This window comes from Podarcis tiliguerta (assembly GCF_965153285.1).
Source record: "Podarcis tiliguerta genome assembly, chromosome: 11".
NCBI lineage: Eukaryota > Metazoa > Chordata > Lepidosauria > Squamata > Lacertidae > Podarcis > Podarcis tiliguerta.
The window spans coordinates 47,662,738-47,681,749 of NC_139544.1; the positions used below are offsets into that span (position 1 = coordinate 47,662,738).

At 40.8% G+C, this 19,012-nt stretch overlaps 1 long non-coding RNA gene across 3 annotated transcripts in view; it reads left to right on the forward strand.

Moving 5' to 3' along the window:
- LOC310659598 overlaps positions 1-19,012 on the forward strand; it is a 38,387-nt gene that overhangs the window by 6,250 nt on the left and 13,125 nt on the right. Inside the window, exons 2-3 of one of the 3 annotated variants that reach the window (XR_014502845.1) lie at positions 36-129; positions 6,338-8,208. This is a non-coding gene — a long non-coding RNA (uncharacterized lncRNA). Of the gene's footprint in view, positions 1-35; positions 130-1,802; positions 1,921-6,337; positions 8,209-19,012 lie in introns of those variants that run through there. The other 2 variants (XR_014502846.1, XR_014502844.1) reach the window with 2 other exon arrangements.

Genomic DNA, 19,012 nt, shown 5'->3' on the forward strand with positions numbered 1-19,012 from the left:
ATGTTCTTCTCTGGTTTCCTCTTCTTCTCTTACAGCATGAGGCTTGGCAGTGTAAGACATCTGGCACTATCTGCTTGCTAGGACTGCGCTGTGCCTCCATTCCTTTTGTTACCTGCTTGTGGCATACTGGTAAGGATTGTGTGACTTAATCTTACTGTCTTGTAAAAATAGCAGACATTCCTGTGGTAAGCCAAGTGCTAGTATTTATTAACTAGCAGAGGAAAGAAGAGCTATATTATTCACAGGAGCATGGGAAGCTGTCTTACACTAAATCAAATAATATATTCGTTCTTTTGTATAATTCGTAACCCATCTATCTACTTCACAGAGCTAACAAGATTTATTTATTTATTTTATGCATTTCTATCCCACCTTTCAAAGCACCCCTGCATTAAAAAAAAATATGTATAACACATTGAAACAAAACAGTATAATGAAATACCATTCCAATACTAAAACTAGTAGCCTTAGGAAAAAAGGGGGGGAAACTCAACACAACAAATTAGCCAACCTTCAATAAATATACAATTAAATTTTAAAAAGAGCAGTATAGCAGATAATTCAAACATCAAAATTTAGCTTAAAATACTGGTGTTAATAAAAAGCCTGCCAGAAGAAAATTGTCTTCATTGGGAAGCCTGTTTGGGCTGAAGTATTGAGTAAGAGGGGATTGACTGCTAAACCATTCTAAGGAACATAGTGAAAAGCAGGGTCTAAATTCCTTAAATAAACAAATGAATAAAGTCCTGTATAAATCCATTTAGATAAAAGTTGCTGAACCACAGGTCAACCACAGTCATCCTTAGAGAATATAAAGCTCTCTTAAACCTGGTATCTAAAAGATAACAATGTTGGGGCCTTATGGATCTGCCTGGGACAGGTTGCACAGATGGATTGCCACCACTAACATGGCATACTTCCTGGTGACCAACTGTCTAAGCTCTGAGGCAGGGATATCTGTAGAAGAGCTTCCCTTGGAGACCTACTAAAGTCCAAGCCTGAGGGACTTGATCATTGCTGTAAGGCAGAGTTGTGGAACCTATGGCCTTCCAGATGTTGTTGGACTACAGTTTGCATTTTCTCTGACCATGGTGGCTGGAGCGTCTAACAATATATGGAAGGCCACAGGTTCCCCATACCTATCACAAGACCTCTTCGCCAGGGCAAATTGTTTTGTTTCCAGGGTTATGCTGTTGCTAAGGGATTTATTTATTTTGCCAGAATTTTAACATTTTTGCAATGTTATGGGCTATACATTTAGAATGTTATTTTTATCCTAATCTTTTATAGTTGCTTGCACCCACCCTGAGCCTTCAGAATAGGGCAGGATAGAAATGCAAATAAATAAATACATCAAATAAACCCAGGCTCTTGTGCTGAGGCCGATTATCTGATGTTTGAAAGTACCTCTAAATACAATGACCACACACGTCTTTATTTACATAGTGCTGGTTATCCTTTATGGCTTCATATCCTGAATAGCTTTGAAACAGTCAGACTTAAAAGAAGCTGAATATTGGTTGGTTTGTGTGGAATGCTTTTGTGGTCCACCAGAATCCAAATCTGGCAGTTTTACGACATAATACTAGCTGTATCTGTCTAATCTGGCTTTTTGTGGGTCTGCAGCAATATCTGGGTGGTCATTTTAGCCCAAACAACATGATCAAATATTTTTCAGTGGTAAGGAATTCCATTTTTCCTTATGGGCATGTAAGCATCCAAGTTGCCTTCAGACATCCACTAAAAGCACATTCTCATCTGCCACAGTCAGCCTGATAACAACTGTGGTGTTGGTTTTTTAGATGGTGCATGGAGTGGATGAGTGAGTGGCAAAGCTGCCATCGATTGTTTTACCACCCAGTCAGACTTCAAGTTGCCACTGCTTTAAAATCTGAAAGCCAAGGGTGTTTCCAGACAGTTGTCATTTTCAAGGTGGGATTTTGTCACATACCAGCAAATTCAAATAAAGTTACCGTATTTTTCGCTCTATAAGACATACCAGACCACAAGACGCACCTAGTTTTTGGAGGAGGAAAACAAGAAAAAAAATATTCTGAATCTCAGAAGCCAGAACAGCAAGAGAGATCGCTGCACAGTGAAAGCAGCAAACCCTCTTGCTGTTCTGGCTTCTGGAATAGCTGCGCAGCCTGCATTCGCTCCATAAGACGCACACACATTTCCCCTTACTTTTTAGGAGGGAAAAAGTGAGTCTTATAGAGCAAAAAATACGGTAATTACAGTGGTACCTCAGGTTAAGTACTTAATTCGTTCCGGAGGTCCGTTCTTAACCCTGAAACTGTTCTTAACCTGAAGCACCACTTTAGCTAATGGGGCCTCCTGCTGCTGCCACGCCGCCGGAGCAAAGTTCTTAACCTGAAGCACTATTTCTGGGTTAGCGGAGTCTGTAACCTGAAGCGTATATAACCCGAGGTACCACTGTAACCACATTTCATAGAATCATAGAACTGGTAGAGTTGTGTCATGGATCTGCCAAACACAGAGGGCACAGCAGAGGGTGCCAGAGCAGGCAGGGGATGCTGGGATGCCTCACAGGAGAAGGAGACTGGCACTGAGGGTGAGGATTAACCGGAAGAGGCTTGCTTGAGGAGCGGGGACTGACAGCAAGGGTGAAGAATGCCCTATGCTGAGTTGTCAGGATGAGACAGATGTGGGAGACCCGGAAGAGGGCAGCAGCAGGGACTGGAGAGTGAGCACAGGACCGGTGGAAGAATTACTAGAGGGGCCTGTGAAACAACTGAAAAATTATTGATTGGAAAGTAAGTATCATCTGTTTAAAGGCCCTAACTCTTCTTATATAGCCAGCAGCACAGCAGCTGGACACCCCCATAACACCTCCCCAAAAGCCAAGGTGTTTAGGAGGCAGAATTCACTCCCTGCCCTGAGTGACTCTTCTAGCCTCCACTGACTTCCAATAGCTGCTTCAGCACATCTGATGGTGTGCTTAAAAGCACATTCAGGTCCTTAGAGTCTTGATTCTCTAAGGGCAACTATGAGCAAGGTGACATAATTTCCTGTAAATCACCAATGAATGCTTTAATAAAGTAACAAATCCTGGACCAAATATAGTCACTGCGGTTTTTTCCAGGCTCTTAAAACCCAAGGGTGTTTGAAATATTCCAAATTAGGACATAAATATAATCTAGCAAATCAAAAAGCTCCTTTCAGATAACACACACAGGCACACCAAAAACCCCATCGTCTTAAAGTACTAGAAACATTTAACACCACTGAATTGCTCTTTTGGGGAATGCAAGGGTTCGCCAACAGTTTTTGTACAATCAGTCTTTATTCCACAGTCAGGTGGTTCAGCATCTTTGAAATTTTGCTTGTTAGATCAGGTGTTCCACAGCTGTTTCCTCCACAGTGACTCACAGCAGCAGTAAAAAGTCTGTTTCCACAAAGCACAATCTAACGCCACAGAAAGTTACATCTGCACCAGACCTCTCTCCTTAAAATTTACCACTGTTGCTACAACCAATTCTGCTCAATTGGGTACATCATGGCTTCTGATTCTACCACTGGCCTGTTATACAAGCTTGAAAACAAGCAATAAAACCAGACATTGTTCCAAAATTGTCTTTAATTTGAGTCATGCCCCAACTTATTGAGATATTCTGGGGAAACTGATTGTCAGTAGGGCAGAAAACTCACAACTTTGGTCCATTGAGCAGCATATCTAGCTGCCAATACTAGGAAACAGCTGAGAAGGTAGGAAGGAACTGGGTTTACGCATTTACCAGCTGCCACCACCACATGGCAACTAAAGGGAGGGCAGATTCAGGGCCCTTGCAAGTAGGGATGTTGTATAATGATAATTTGGCAATGTTCTCCAGCATGTTTCCATGGGGTTAATATATGCAGCTGTACTTAATAGGTTTTGTGTGTGTATGTTTTAAGGGACTGAACTTTTTGTGTTGCTCAGTATGCCACATTTTATCGGTGTGTGCTTCAGAGGAAAAAGAACCTCAGGCATAGTAGCATTTTCAAGCAGGAGGGCACATTGATCATGAGATAGCTTCCAGCTGCAAAATGTTTAGTGTTTTTCTGTATCTTATTCTTCTAGCGGAAGAAAACGCTTACATTGCAGAAAAAAAGGTAGCTCAGCCTAGCCTTCCTAATAAATCAGTACAAGAATAGAGCACCGTGTTCCCATCATTATCAGTTAAAAGCAATAACACAGTGTGGAAAAACCATCCAGCACAGAGTCACAGAGTTTATCATGATTGCTTCCTGATGGGAAGCTGGTATAAACAAAACAGAGCCCAAGGCCAATCAGAGACTAGCCTGGACGCTTGTTGCTGTAGGTATCAAAATAGGAAGTAAACAGCTTCAAAACAGTACTGAGAATCACTTCGAGGAAGTACTGTTTCCTTTTAGTGCACTTGCTAAATCTGCTTATCCCTTCTTTAGACTTTCCCCACTGCCAGCTTATTGAAGCCTGGTAAATCTCCAGCAAATCCACTTTTGTAAATGTAATTCCAAACTCCCTCCAACCATCTATTTCTTTAAATGTAAGTTCTCTCAGAGAACTAAGACTGGATCCACATCGCAGTCCCTTATATTTGCAAGGCAGCACAGTACTGAATGGTGCTTTGGTTTGGGGTTGATGTTTTCAAATACACTGCTGCTCATGGAGCACATAATATGCCTGCATGCCACTGGGAAGCACAACAAAAGTGGGAGGATCTACCTAATGTTCAAAATGTCTTCTTTTTTTAACCCTGGTCTGTGCATGCACAACTGCACATTCAGACATGCACAGACAGTGGGTGTCTTTGCCCTCACCACACAGACACTTTTCTCTCAGCCACTAAGTGTCAATATTTTCTAGTACAGGTATGATATTACTCAGAGAGAAATAATGAGGATTTTTAAAGAGTTTGTTCGAGCAGGCAACAATATCCGGACTATAGAAGCACAAAGCTTCTAATTAACTATTGCATCTGTCTGAAAGCAGAACAAATCTTCCTTGATATCATATTGAATAGGACTAAAGGGTGTCATACTGTTTACTGACATATACGGGAGACGCATTCCTTACAGTGCAGGATGCAGACTTGTTCAGATCATTATCTGAACACCACAAATCATGATAAATTGATGCAGAACAAATGTTTGCAGCTACACCAAGTCTTATTTGCTTTGCATTGTCTGCAAGAAATGAGATTTACCTAATTGATGTTCTGATATGAAGTGTCCACATATGTCAAGAGACTATGGCAGTGTCCAATTTTTAAAATAAATGATAAATAGATTTGAAGAGTCAGACCAGGCCCATAAATAATAGAACATATATCTGTGGAAAGGGTAACAGGAGTTTGTTTTAAATCGAACACCAGTTCACTGTCATTCTTGAACAATAAATCTAATTATTTTGATGAGACACTAGTTTAAAGGTCTGTTTTGCAGTTGCTTTATTCATAAATCTTAATGTAATCTGAACAAAAAGGAGATGGCATCACAATAGACAATATTTTCATGCAACAGCCTTTCGATTTATGGCTACATAAACCTCTAGAGTATGAAGAATCAAATGCTTTACATATGACATTGCCGTAGCATTTCTTAAAGGAAATGATATGTGACCTTACATCAGCAGGGGTAGGTAACATTTTTTTTACACTGCACCAAACTCACTATGTCTTTTTTAATTGCTTATTAATATATGTGTATACTACTATTTTTTAAACAAACAAACAAAGTGGTTTACAGCAACCATGTAAAAAAATTAAAATCAGAGATCAACAATCTTTAACAGAAAGATACTTATCTTAATTGCCTGCATAAGCTTTGCAGCATAAAAGGTTTTTAGCAGAGTAGGCAGCTGATTTTGGACACCTTGAAAGGACTTAGACCTTGAAACTTATTATTGTATTTTTAAACTGATTGTGCTGTATTTTTTTCTGTTAGGCAGGGGGAGATTTTCTGTCTTGGGTGCCAAGGCCTAGGGTATCCAGATACTACTATGTGCCCTGACTTGTCCTGGGCCAGACACAGCTGTAGTTCTTTCTTAGCCTCGCTATTTAAGATTGCTCTAGGTGGAGATCACAATTTTTAAATGAGATTATTTTGCCTTGTCAATTTCACTGAATATTTCCTGTGAATACATGCACTTTTTGCCCCCCACCCAATGTTCGCTAAACAAACATCAGATGGAGCAATTGCTCTAGGATTGTGACGCTTCAGACTGCTAGAATCCAACTAAATGGGATCAATCTGAGTTTTGAAGGGAAGGAAACAAAACAGAACAAGACCCAAGTTTCTTCCACCACCCGCCCCCTTATTTTAAATAATCACTACCATTTTTGTCTGCTAGTTTCAACCACTGAAGGGAAGCAACAAAAGCCTTGGTCAAGGCTCAAGAACAACTCAAAGTAGCCTGTTGTGACATGTTTCAAAATGGAAGAATCCACCCTTTGTCTGTGTTGAAAATACAAAGACAGTATTTGCTTTTGTTCCACTGCTCCAGCCGCATTTGCCAATAACATAAAAAAACCCCAAATGAGAGACAGGAATCTTTTACGGACAAAGACTGTGTATATGTGTGTATCCTTTTTCTACTCCGAGAGACGTCATAACAATTTTATGATGCGGCTAAAGAGAATCCCTGGCTTGTTTTGGTTAGGATACAGAAATTCCTTGCATAACACAGTGATTAACCAACTTGGCGAAGAATTACTCAACACAAACCCTGACCCACATGTGTGAGAAATAAGCATTCCATGCCACCTCCGCATTATTAATTGTTTTCTTTTCCATAACGGACAGCATTAAACCCTTAAAATTTCCAAATTAAAGTACTTCACACACAAAAGAGGTTGCATGCCCATGCAACTTGTTTTTGTTTAAAAGGAGACAATGCAAAGTATGCAACTTAATTTCTAAGTCTTAAATGTACTTGTTTTCAAGTTTTCAATTTGTTGTACAGTGAGGCTCTGTTCAAGGCCCTTCTTTGGTGAAGCAAAATCTGTTTGGTACACAACACGGGGCATTCTTGGTTGTGGCCCTGCTGTGCACCATCATCAGGATGAAAGAAAACATTGTAAGTCTCTTATTTAGGCTGGATTTCAAATATTGGTAGTTTTTATAGTAGTGATTTTTTTGAATTGGATTCCAACAATGATGAGCTGAAAGAAGCTGACAAAATAAAACTCGCTTGCTGCTTCCTCTACACTCCAGTCCCCTGAAAAGCAATTCACAAAAGGTGCTTCTCTGATTTTGGAGAATTGACCCTCCCTAAGAAGCCTCCATGCCCCCTCCCATGCCATTTCAGTGGGCACCTGGAACAGTTTTTCAGCAGTGACTCTGAGCTTTTATTTAAAAACTAAACTAAACTCTAGCCCTTCTAGAAAGAAAGTTATGAAGCATAAAGTTTTGGGGAGATATCCTTCTAATTGCAGCCTGGACGTTTCTGCCTGTTGGCCAATGAAAGAAGTTGGAGGTGTGATTGAGAAGTGGTATGCTGAATTCCACCCATGGCTACCCTGTTTCAGCAGGCACTAAATAGGTTCCAGCAAACCACTTTAGTATTAATTAGATGAGGGATGGGGACCCTGTGGCCCTGCAGATGTTGCTGGACTTCAACTCCCATCATGCCAAAGGTCAGGCTGTGAGTCATCTGGCGAGCCAGAGGGTCCCAATCACTCAACTAGATTGTGAATCAACTTATAAGTGAGCAAATTCACTGCTTCTACCACCCCTTTCTTTCTCTCCCTCTTTTTGCTGAAGCAGTATAGTGGTTGGTTACTCAGATAAACCCTTGCTGGAAACCAAAGAGAAAAGTAAATGAGGCTTGGCAACTGGAGGGTGCAATTTCATGCTTGAGCTCCAGAGCTCTGCTCTGTGCAACTAGCTGTACAGCTTTACTGTGTGTCTCCTGGGCTCTCTTGAGAGGTAGTCAGGGCTGAATAACCACCTTTCTTTCTGACTTTTTCAAGTTGGCCCATTTGTTTTTGCTCCTGAAGTGTTCAGGAAGGGATGTTCTGCTCCATTTGTTACAAACTAGGTGAAGAGAAAAGTCAGGTAGAGGAGCTTTAGAAACGGAAAACATCTCTTCATAGACAAGAGAATGCCTCTTCACATTCCTGAAACTATTGTTCTTCTCTGTGGGTTTTGCTTATGCTTAAATTTTCCATGTGATGTCACCAGATGCTGAAGAGGCCAATTAAAAATTAATTGTAGATCTAGCTTCTTCTAGTGTGGTGTGATGGTTAAGTGTTGAGCTTGGACCTGGGAAACACAGCTAAGAAGCTCACTGGGTGGCCTTGGGCAAATCACTAGGTTTCTCTCTCTCAGCTGAAGCTACTTCACATTCATCAGGCTCAAATGCCACCCTGAACTTCTTGGAGGAAGGTGGTGTGGAAACACAAATGTAATAAATAAATAGCATGTGCTCAGCTAGGAGGCCCAGCTTGGTGGTTGCTTTTGTTGACAGATGTCTACAGTCAGGGCTACACACACTGTGTAAAGGGGAATGAAATATCCAGCAACTTCAATCTCAAGCAAAGCTGAAGTCTGCCACATGCAGAAACTCAAAAAATGGGCATCGTTTGTTTATTCTGCACAAATTATTCTAATGGTGAGGAGAGGCTAGGAGAACGTAGAGAAAGCCTTGATCCTGAATGTCACCAGCCATCAACCAAACACTTTAAATTCATCTTCATAATCAGAAGTTATGCCCCTCCCCTGCAGCTACACCCTGAAAACACTTGCATAATTATATAGAGTGATATAAGTTTTACTCAGAGTAGAGACTGTTAGTTTCAATGCATCTTCCCTGAGTAAGACATAGTTCAAATATCACCCCTTTGTATTTGGAACTTGTATGTTTAAAAGAAAGATATCCCCTGAACCATAACTGCAACATTTATTTGTTTGCTTGCTTCTTTGTTTGAGTGATTTTATTAGCCACTGTTGCAACCAACATACCAAAACACTCAGCTAGAAGATGCAAGGGCAGAACAATCTTAATGAGATTGGAGGGGAGGTTGTTCCTTGGCAGGCAAAGCATCAATTTCTAATCCCTGCCAGCTTGCACCAGCCACGATAGAAGGATGGCAGCAACTTGTTCCTTTTTTCCTGCAGGGGATGGGTGCTTCCTAATTTTCCTCCCAAGAACTTCAGTGAGGGGGAAATTAACCATGCCAGCTCCAAGAATTTTTTTTTCCAGTTGGTGTGAGAGCTTATGAGGGGAACAGGAGAGCTTTGGATCCTACCAATCCAAGATCCATTTGATCCACAGTAGGCTGTGGACTCTCCTTCCCTCGAGGTTTTTAAGCAGAGGTTGGATGGCCACTTGTCATACATAGATGCTTTAGTTGATATTCCTGCATTGCAGGGGGTTGAATGGAGTCCCTTGGGGTCCCTTCCAACATTAAAATTCTATGATCCCACCATGTCCCCAACATCTCCCCTTTTCAGCCCTTATCACCATTGCAGCTCCAGTGGCAGAAGAGTAATGTGAACTCTTATTATTTACATTATCATCATCATCATTATTATTATTAAATACATTTGTATACCACCCCTCATCCATAAATCTCAGGACAGTTCACAACATAAAAATTCTACAGCTGTAGTGATGAGGTCTCTGACCACAGAAAGGGAGCCCCATGGCATCTCACAGCCCCTCCACCGCCTTTCCAAGGAGTATAAGATTGCTTTATAAAATACTATAAAATGAGTTATTAAAATATGTTTATAGGCTTTTATTCACCATCTGTTGAAGCTGGAACAGTCAAGCCATGACAGATACCACAGCTGGAAATGTTCATTTTTAAAAACAAAATGACGATAGTCTTTCACTTTTCTTTTTCAATTATAATTCATCCTGCATCGGTGATAAACTGATAAGAAAACAAATTTCCTTTAAGTTTCTGAGTAATAATCTCAAACTCATGGTCTTCATTTCACTCTAAAGCTATTGCCTTGGGCGAAAGGAATAGCTGAGAAAGATGAGCAGGAAAGCTCTCCAAACAAGCACTGATTAAAACAAAAATTAAAAAGAAAGTATTATAGCAACTGGTGCCATCTAGCTGCCATGTAAGCAACTGGTTATATTTAAGCAGAGAAAGATTGTGACAGAAATATAGTAAAAGTCTTCTTAGATGCAGAAATGCATACTGTAACATGCTAAGGAGATTTGTAGTGAAGATGGCCATGGTACAGACTCTACAAGTAAGCAGCTGCGATGTCATGATGTCATGCCAACTGCTGAAAGACTGAAGCTCCAAATAACAGAATGTTCACAAACGGGCCATCTTCTTTGACAGAAGTGAACAGTCAGTTTGGCTGGACAAAGACAGGATGTACAGAGTGGAGGAGCTGTGTTGACATGTAGGTAGTATGGACAGGTTAAGACTTAGAAAGTTGTCAAGGCCAAGAATCATTGGAACATTGACATGGCCAAGAATCAGTGTGTTGATTGAAGTAATGGAACCAAGTAGGTTAATAGGTTTGCAGAATGATGGACCTGAGTGAATGTGATGGGGATGTCTACCATAATGGGACAAAGAAACACGTAAGACTCTGTGCCACTGACTGAATGGAAGTACACATGCAAGCCTGGAGACAGTGAGTGAGGAAACTATGAGGGATTACATTTGCATGGTTCAGACCCTGAATTCTGTCTTGTGTGACCTCTGCTGTTATCACAGTACTCAGACTGGGCAATTATAAGGAGAAGGTGAGAATGCCAAAGTATTATATTACAAATTCACAACTAAAAGGTCAGCATTGGCAAAGCTGGAATTTACAAGGGGCCAAAATACCAGGGAGAAATTAAGCTGGCTGCTGGCAACAATTATGCAGGCTCTATTCTTTCACTAGGACGTGGGTGGTGCTGTGGTCTAAACCACAGAGCCTATGGCTTGCCGATCAGAGGGTTGGCGATTTGAATCCCCGCAACGGGGTGAGCTCGTGTTGCTCAGTCCCTGCTCCTACCAACCTAGCAGTTCAAAAGCATGTCAAACTGCAAGTAGATAAATAGGTACCGCTCTGGCGGGAAGGTAAACGGCGTTTCCGTGTGCTGCTCTGGTTCGCCAGAAGAAGTTTAGTCATGCTGGTCACATGACCCAGAAGCTGTCTGCAGACAAACACCAGCTCCCTTGACCTATAGAGCGAGATGAGCACCGCAACCCCAGAGTCGTCCGCGACTGGACCTAACGGTCAGGGGTACCTTTACCTTTATTCTTTCACTAGTTGATCTCAGTGTCATCTTTAGTCGTTTTTTAATCCTGTTCATGTGTTCTAAGCCCAACATGTCAACAACAGTGTGGTGGCTTTTCTTGTCTGATCTTGTTCAGATGTCTTTGAAGCCCACCACCATACAGTATATGCAGCACATGTTTATAGCACAGCACAGCATTTACCAGTAACTCCCAGGTGGACAATGTGGCTCCACAGAGTGGGCGGAAAATTAGCATAGGAATGTCTGAAAATTCCAGGCATTGCTGACATTCATATCTGTCTCCATACCTAACACCAGAATGCAGACTGGCCAAGGCATGGCTTAGAAATGTGTCAGAAAACAGAGAGATGTGAGAAGAAGCCCTGTTAAAAGTGTTTGACTTTTGGCTCATCCAGAAGGGTCAGGGTTGGGATTCCCAGAGTAGAGATCAGTAACACTGTTTTGGATTTAGCATATATATTAAGTAAAAGTTCTCAATGAATGCATTGTTTTGTATGTCTCCCTAAGCAGTAAAAAAATGCTTTTCATGGTTACTTTCCTTTGGAGAGAGCACTGGACACAGGCTGCAAGTCTAATATGTCTACTCGGAAGTAAATCCCACTGAATTCAGTGAGAGTTATTCCCAAATAAGTGGGGTTAAGATTACAGCCTCATTTATGATTTTGTATTTTGTGTACTGTAGTTATTGTATGCCACCTCAACTATACTTAAGTGAATAAAAATGAGAAATAGATTATTTTAATCACTAATAGGTAAGATATTGGTAATTACAGGCCACTATCAGGGCTGAGTCACAATGTCTCAGAAAATAGTATTTGGATAAATTATCTGGTAATTTCCTTGTTAAGGCTCCCTGCCCCACCAAACTGTTGCATGGAGAAGGGGGGGGGGCATTTTTCAGTGAGCCCTAGCCACAATGCAGCTAGCTAACATTAAATGTACTTAACCCCATTCTCATCATAGCCTTAAGAGCACCCATAGCTCTGTACTAGACAGTGATCCAGAGCATTCTATAATATCTGTTTATGTATAAAGATATAGGTAGAACACAGTAGAGAATGGAGAGAAATTTAATTCAGTTTATATTTAAAGGTGAACCTAATCTGCATCTTCGAAAACAATACGTGAATTGAAACACAGCCATACTTCTCTGAATTTTGCAGTGTAGTTCTCCAGCGAAGTTGTTGGTCTCATCCTTCTGTTTTGAGAGACGATATGCCTCTGGGGGTGAAGTCAAAGTACTGCATCAGCAACACCGAAGTGACCTCCCTGGGGTGAAAGCCTGATCAGTGTGTATGGTGATTCTGGGCTGCCCAGATGGCAGACTCGCCTCTCCGCCTTACTGATGTAGTCCAAAGCAAAGCAGAACAATACATTTGGCACCAGCTTGGTTGCAGGAGTTGCCCCAACCATCTTGGGGACTCTGGATTTTTGTAGGGTTCACTTCTTAGCCTTTTCTTCCCTCAAAGCTATCCCACAAGGCAGCGGAGGTTAATGTGTACAAAACTACATATACTAAAGTGTTTATAAAAATGCATATATTGCTGAAAATAACATTTTAAATGCATCTTATTGGGGAAATGTGCATACTATTAAAAATTGCATATAAACATGTGCAATTTTAGGAGAAATTCGCTGACAAATTTCCTTGAAGGCTTCTTTTAAAAATGCACACTGATATAGAAACATCGCAAACTAAACTTAATAGTGGGGAAATGAGAAACTAGAGAGAAACCAAAATTGACATCCTCGGGCCATCCTTAGAAAGTAGGCAGGCACACATGCAGGTAGGCCTAGCTCCAAAGAAGCATCAGTGCTAAAGCCACAGCAGTTCACCTGAAGCCCTAAACCACTTCTGTTAGCTAGCTCCAGAAACTCCCAAAACTCCCTTGGGTCAGATATCTTGGGTCAGCCCTGTGGAAGAGATGGCACACCCTCCCACAAAGAACACTGTGAATAGGAAAGTCCCAGTCTTTTGTTATTTTTTGATAACATGTAATATTGTAAATAATTTTTCATGTTTCTCAGAATCTCTGGCATGGAGCAGGATAGGAATGAAATGTAATACAGTGGTGCCCCGCAAGACAAATGCCTCGCAAGACGGAAAACCCGCTAGACGAAAGGGTTTTCCATTTTGGAGGTGCTTCGCAGGACGAATTTGCTATGGGCTTGCTTCGCAAGCCGAAAATGTCTTGCGATTCCTGGGGGTTTTTTTTCGCTCCCTACCCCCTTTATCTAAGGCACTAAGCTGCTAATAGCCTTTTAGCAGCTAATCCGCTAATCCCTTAAGCCTTTAATAGCCGCTAATAGCCGCTAAACCGCTAATAGCGCTAATCCGCTAATGGGCTTGCTTCGCAAGACGAAAAAACCGCTAGACGAAGAGACTCACGGAACGGATTCTTTTTGTCTTGCGAGGCACCACTGTACATAAGAAGAGGTAGGAATATATTGAACCCACAGGGGTTGAAACAGGAATGGAGCAAGGACCTAAATACGGTAAATGGCAGCGGAGATAAAGAATAAAAGGCTCCAACCCAGAAAAGACCATGCTTAATTAATAGAGAGAGAGAGAGAAAACACCAACCGGGTGGCAACCTTATTTGTTCAGTAGAAATAGCTGCCGAGAAGCAATAAATGGCTTTACTTCCTTCCTTGTGGCAGAGTCAGAAATGGATTTCAAAGCTTGGGGCGGGGGAATGTCAAAGTGCAGGAAGTGACAGAAAGCAAGTTATAACAAGTTGCACACACCACAGTCTGGACTCTGGGTTCACTTTGGGCATTCAAAGCCTGACTGGTGCTTCTCCAAAACTTACTTGAAGTAGCCAAACTTCCTGGATTTATAAAACTGGGCAGAATGTTTTATGGGAGCAGGATTCCACATTACTCGCATTTCCTTTCCTTATTAGCAGACAACCACAAGGCAATCCTGTCTTAGTTGCCGCCGCATCTGAGGCCTGGGCAGTGGAAAGGTATCATTAGTGCAGACACAGGTAGCACTTGAATCATTAAGGCTTCGATCCAAAGTACATTTGGGTTGGCAGCAAGAGCCACGAGAATCAATAGGAGACACTTCCAAGTCTGTATGTTTATTGTGGAGTTCCATAGTTCCAATGGGACTATAATATCTCAATAAAGCTAGTAATATCTCCAGAACTATAGGACTAGCCGTCACGAAACATGGTAGGAAGATGGTTCATTTTTGTAAAGAGTTTAGGCTTACAACTCTCAAATATTACTCATAGTTACAGGTAGGTAGCCGTTTTGGTTTGCCATAGTCGAAACAAAATTTAAAAAATCCTTCCAGTAGCACCTTAGAGTCTCTAAGGTGCTACTGGAAGGAAATATTACTCAGTTGGCTTAGTACATTAATATCCCACCTTTCTTCCATGGAATTCAAGGTGGCATCCATCAGTTTTCCAGGTACAGTGGTACCTCGGGTTACATACGCTTCAGGTTACATACGTTTCAGGTTACAGACTTCGCTAACCCAGAAATAGTGCTTCAGGTTAAGAACTTTGCTTCAGGATGAGAACAGAAATCGTGCTCCGGCGGCGCAGCGGCAGCAGGAGGCCCCATTAGCTAAAGTGCTGCTTCAGGTTGAGAACAGTTTCACGTTAAGAACGGACCTCCAGAACGAAATAAGTACTTAACCCAAGGTACCACTGTATTTTCCCATAGTGAGGAGGCTTAATCCTCTTTTGCTTTAACAAACCTATCAGAAACTGAAAATGTGCCCTGATTACATTCTCTGGCCGGTGTACAGGAAGCTCTGATTGGCTGCTTTCCCCATAGCTACCATATGATTGATGGCCTTGTAATCAGACCCTAAAATTAAAACATACCCATATAAGAGATAATGTGGACTACCAGCTGAATAAGCATGGCACTGAAGGAACATTTCATTTCATTTGCCAGGAACCTCTTGTCTCCCGCATCCTTGTGCATCTTTTAATTAATAGTGGAGATTTCAAGTTAGTGGCCTAAGACAGAATTAAGTATTAACTATTTTTAATGTTGCTTGGACAATCCATTTGGCAAGAAAGAACATCTTCAGATGAGTCACTGCCTTTGCTGCTATTCCCTTTAAATAAATTATTCAGTTTAAGATATTCATAAAGCCTAAGCCAACAATTATTCCTTAAAAGGGTATCCTCAAGTGACTTCCATGTGGGTTCAAAGCTATTTAGAGATAAGAGGAGGGAGAGAGAGAGAAGCTCAGCCTGCATTCCAAGCCACTCTCCCCTGGTTTCAAAGGGCAATATTTCTTTTTGAAGTGTAGGCTATGCAGTTGGCTATCTATTCTTGTCAAGTTTCATATTAAATGCTTTCTCTGCGGTGGGTGGATTGTCCAGGTTTGCCCTTTGGAAACGGCTCACATCAGCCTAATGTGTTTTTCATTGGTTTGTGTTACCAAGAAGCTGTTTCACATCACTACTGTTTAAAATTGCACTGGCATTTTCATTGCAGCCTCTTCTTCAGATCGCTGTCAACAAGACTAAAGGTGTTTCCCACTGTGCCGTGAAGCATCTATTAAACTTTGTTCTGAGAGAGAGATTCCAACAACACCAATCAGCTAAAGAATGGGTCTATCAGGGATGAATAGTGACATTTTTTTCTCCTGTGGTTGCGGCCCATTACCACATGGGCTTCAAGGGAACATTGCAACATATGTTCCTAGAAGTGTACTCAAGAAAAGACTACTTCTCTCTCTCTCTTTAAAGTCTGCACAAAAAGAAAATTAACTAGGGGTGTCTCCAAGCTCAGATTAAATAGGAATACTGTCTCTGTCCTGAGATGACTCCCAAGAAGCCTGAAGAGGCTCTGGATATCTCTACATGGTAAATGGCCTTAGCTGGCTTTCCATACTAAACTAGAAACTACCTCCTTCTTTATCTTCCAACAATAGTTGGAACCAGAGCAAATGGCCCACAAAATCATCTAATTCAAGTTTGTCCCCTCATTCAAGTTTGTCCTCATTTAAGTTTGTCCCCATCCTCCTCCCCAATGAGTATTACAAGGGCAACATTGAGACTGAGGAGGAATATTATTATTTGCTGTTCACTAGATTAGCTATAATAAGGCAGAAGCTGGTTGAAGCTTCTAACAGAGCAGACACCACTGATCACATCTGTTTTTGCTTGCTAGCTAGGGCTAGCTGTAGGCAAAGGCAAACCAAATGTTGTCAGAATGTTGGAAGTGGTATGATAGAACCGTCATTTCTGTCTTTTGAATCTTTTACGATGCTTCTAAACAAATGCATGTGAACAACACAGACAACCACTTTTAACCTGTGCTATTTTTCTAGAAAACAGGTGCCAGAACGCACCATGAATTGTTCTCTTAGAATGGCAATGGCGCCCTCCTGAGAGGTGCGGGAACTGAGTTCCGGCGAGTTCCGGCTGAAAAAGTCCTACTTTTAACTCTCCTAAAAACGTTTGTCTGTTTCCAACCAAGCAAGAAAGAAAATATTTGCTTAGTCTAATATATATGCAAGACGTGTCTGGGGCCTCCAAATTTGGATGCTTGGCATTCCTTTCAAACTGTAAGAAACAATTAGGATTATTGGTATTTCAGGGCCCCACATTACTTTGTTGGGTATCCTGCTGGCTTTTTATAGACGTGGAGAAAATAAACATATTTCCCCACTGTTTCCTCCATTCCCATACAACAAGCATCTGAAATCATTAAAAAATGTGTGAGTCTCAAATCCTTTTCTAGGAATCACCTAGTGGCGAGTTACCCTCAGATACTATCAGTTTGGCAGGAAGAATGATAATACAACAAATGGTGTTTTACAAATATGTCTGAAGATCTCTAAAGGAGTCTGCAAAGGTGTACTTCAGACATTTGGCCAATTCAAACATCCATATTCAGCACTTTTCAGGGAAGCCTGTTGGTTAATTCCCTTCTAATGTTCAAAATGGTTGTCAGTTTACACAAACACACCTTATTTTGGGTTTATTTGTTCCTCTTTTTTTAACAATGTGTATCCCACCTCTTCATCATGCTGATTCGCAAAACAGCTTACAAATTTAAAATATCGAAACAAAATATGACAGATTAAAATGAACAGCAACTCATATTAAAAGCTGAGGGAAACAGCAGTGTTTTGGCCTGTTCCTAAAGGTCAACAGAAATGGAAGCTGTGTGCATATTATCATCTTAAAACACAGCTAGGTGGTTCATTTTCTCAATTCGGACTATGAGGAAACACATCAAAACACAGTAATGTGTTCCTTAAGAAATGACAAGATAAAACAGGATGGATAAGGGTTGTGGCTAATGTCATGTGCTTTCTAAAACAGCAGTGGGAGTAAACTGGATGAAGAGTCAATGGGATTGTGTACACAGCCAGGGATTACTGCCATCTTGTTGTCAGCCACCTTCCTTCAGAACAGGAGCTCTGAGCAAGATCTGGAGGAGAACAGCCTTTTTTTGGCTCTTAGCTGCTGAGCAGGGAGGGAAAGGATGTCTCTCTGAGGAGAGTCTTGTGAAGTTTTTCTGAGGAGATTTCAGGACACAAAGGTGTCTGCCTGCTGTTCACCTAAGGGTTTACCTCAGTGGTACTGAAAACTACTCCAGAATGTGCTCTTAAGATCACTTAAAATGGAATAATTATTATGCTTCAATAGCTACTGTGCTGAATAATTAAAAGAGTTCATTTCCCCCCAGTATTTTCCAATCCTGTCAAGTGTAACCTGCTGCAAGATGCCTAGAGCACAGCTTTATCTTATTTTATATTTTATACTTTTTATTTTATATTTATATTGGCCCACCTATAATGGGTGGGAGGGATTTTGGTTTTTCTGAGGAAATTTGGGGGAGAATTGGTGAAGATATTCAGAGAAAAATCAAGAGAGGAGATGACAGGCAACTCATTTAGTCTGTTTTTTGTGTAGGTGTATTCTGCAATATGATATTGGGCTAGGCCCCCTTCAGGTTCCCTTCCAACTCTACAGTTCTATGATTCTATTATTTTACTTCATTTAGATCCTTCCACATGGCCTTACAAAGGCCTTTGAGGCAGCTGATATATACGTTATGCCGAGTAAATTAGCAAAAATGTATAAATCAGAGTCTGGTACTTGTTGAAAGTGTCAAGAAATGAAGGGTACTTTTTCCCATATGACGTGTACATGTAAAAAAAAATGTGAAGGAATTCTGGGAGATGATATATAATTGACTTTTATAAAAAGACCAGAAACCTCCTTATTAGGAATATTAGGAATGGAAGTCCCTACAGACCAAAATAATTTATTTCTTTACACAATTACAGCATCTCAAATAGTACCGTATATGCTCAGAAATGGAAAGAGAGAATGATTCCAAGAAAGGAGGAGTAGCAGATAAAATCAATGAAATATGTAGAATTAGCAAATTTAACTAATAGAATAAGAAATCAAGAAGATGGAGTTTTTTAAGGAAGAGTAGGAAATGTTTGCAGAATATCTGAAGGATTATGTCAAGCAGGATAAAGTGTTAGCTGGATTAATTTAAATTCAGCAGTTTAAATAATTAAAACTATAGAGGGAAGGGATTTTTTTTAATAAAAGGAGGAATTAGAATTAGCAGTCTTAATGGATAAATAAATAGAACCATGGAAGGGGGGAAGGGAAGTTAATTATTGAATGTGTGGTTATAGTCAATGAAATGTGAATTATAAAAAAAAATTGGAAGAAAAAAAACACACCAAAGGCCCTCAAGGCAGCCTCACATCTTACCATTTTATTGTACGTATGTATGCAGAACTGCATTTCATTTCACTCTTGCTTGGTTCCAAATATTATTTGGAGGTCTTCCCCT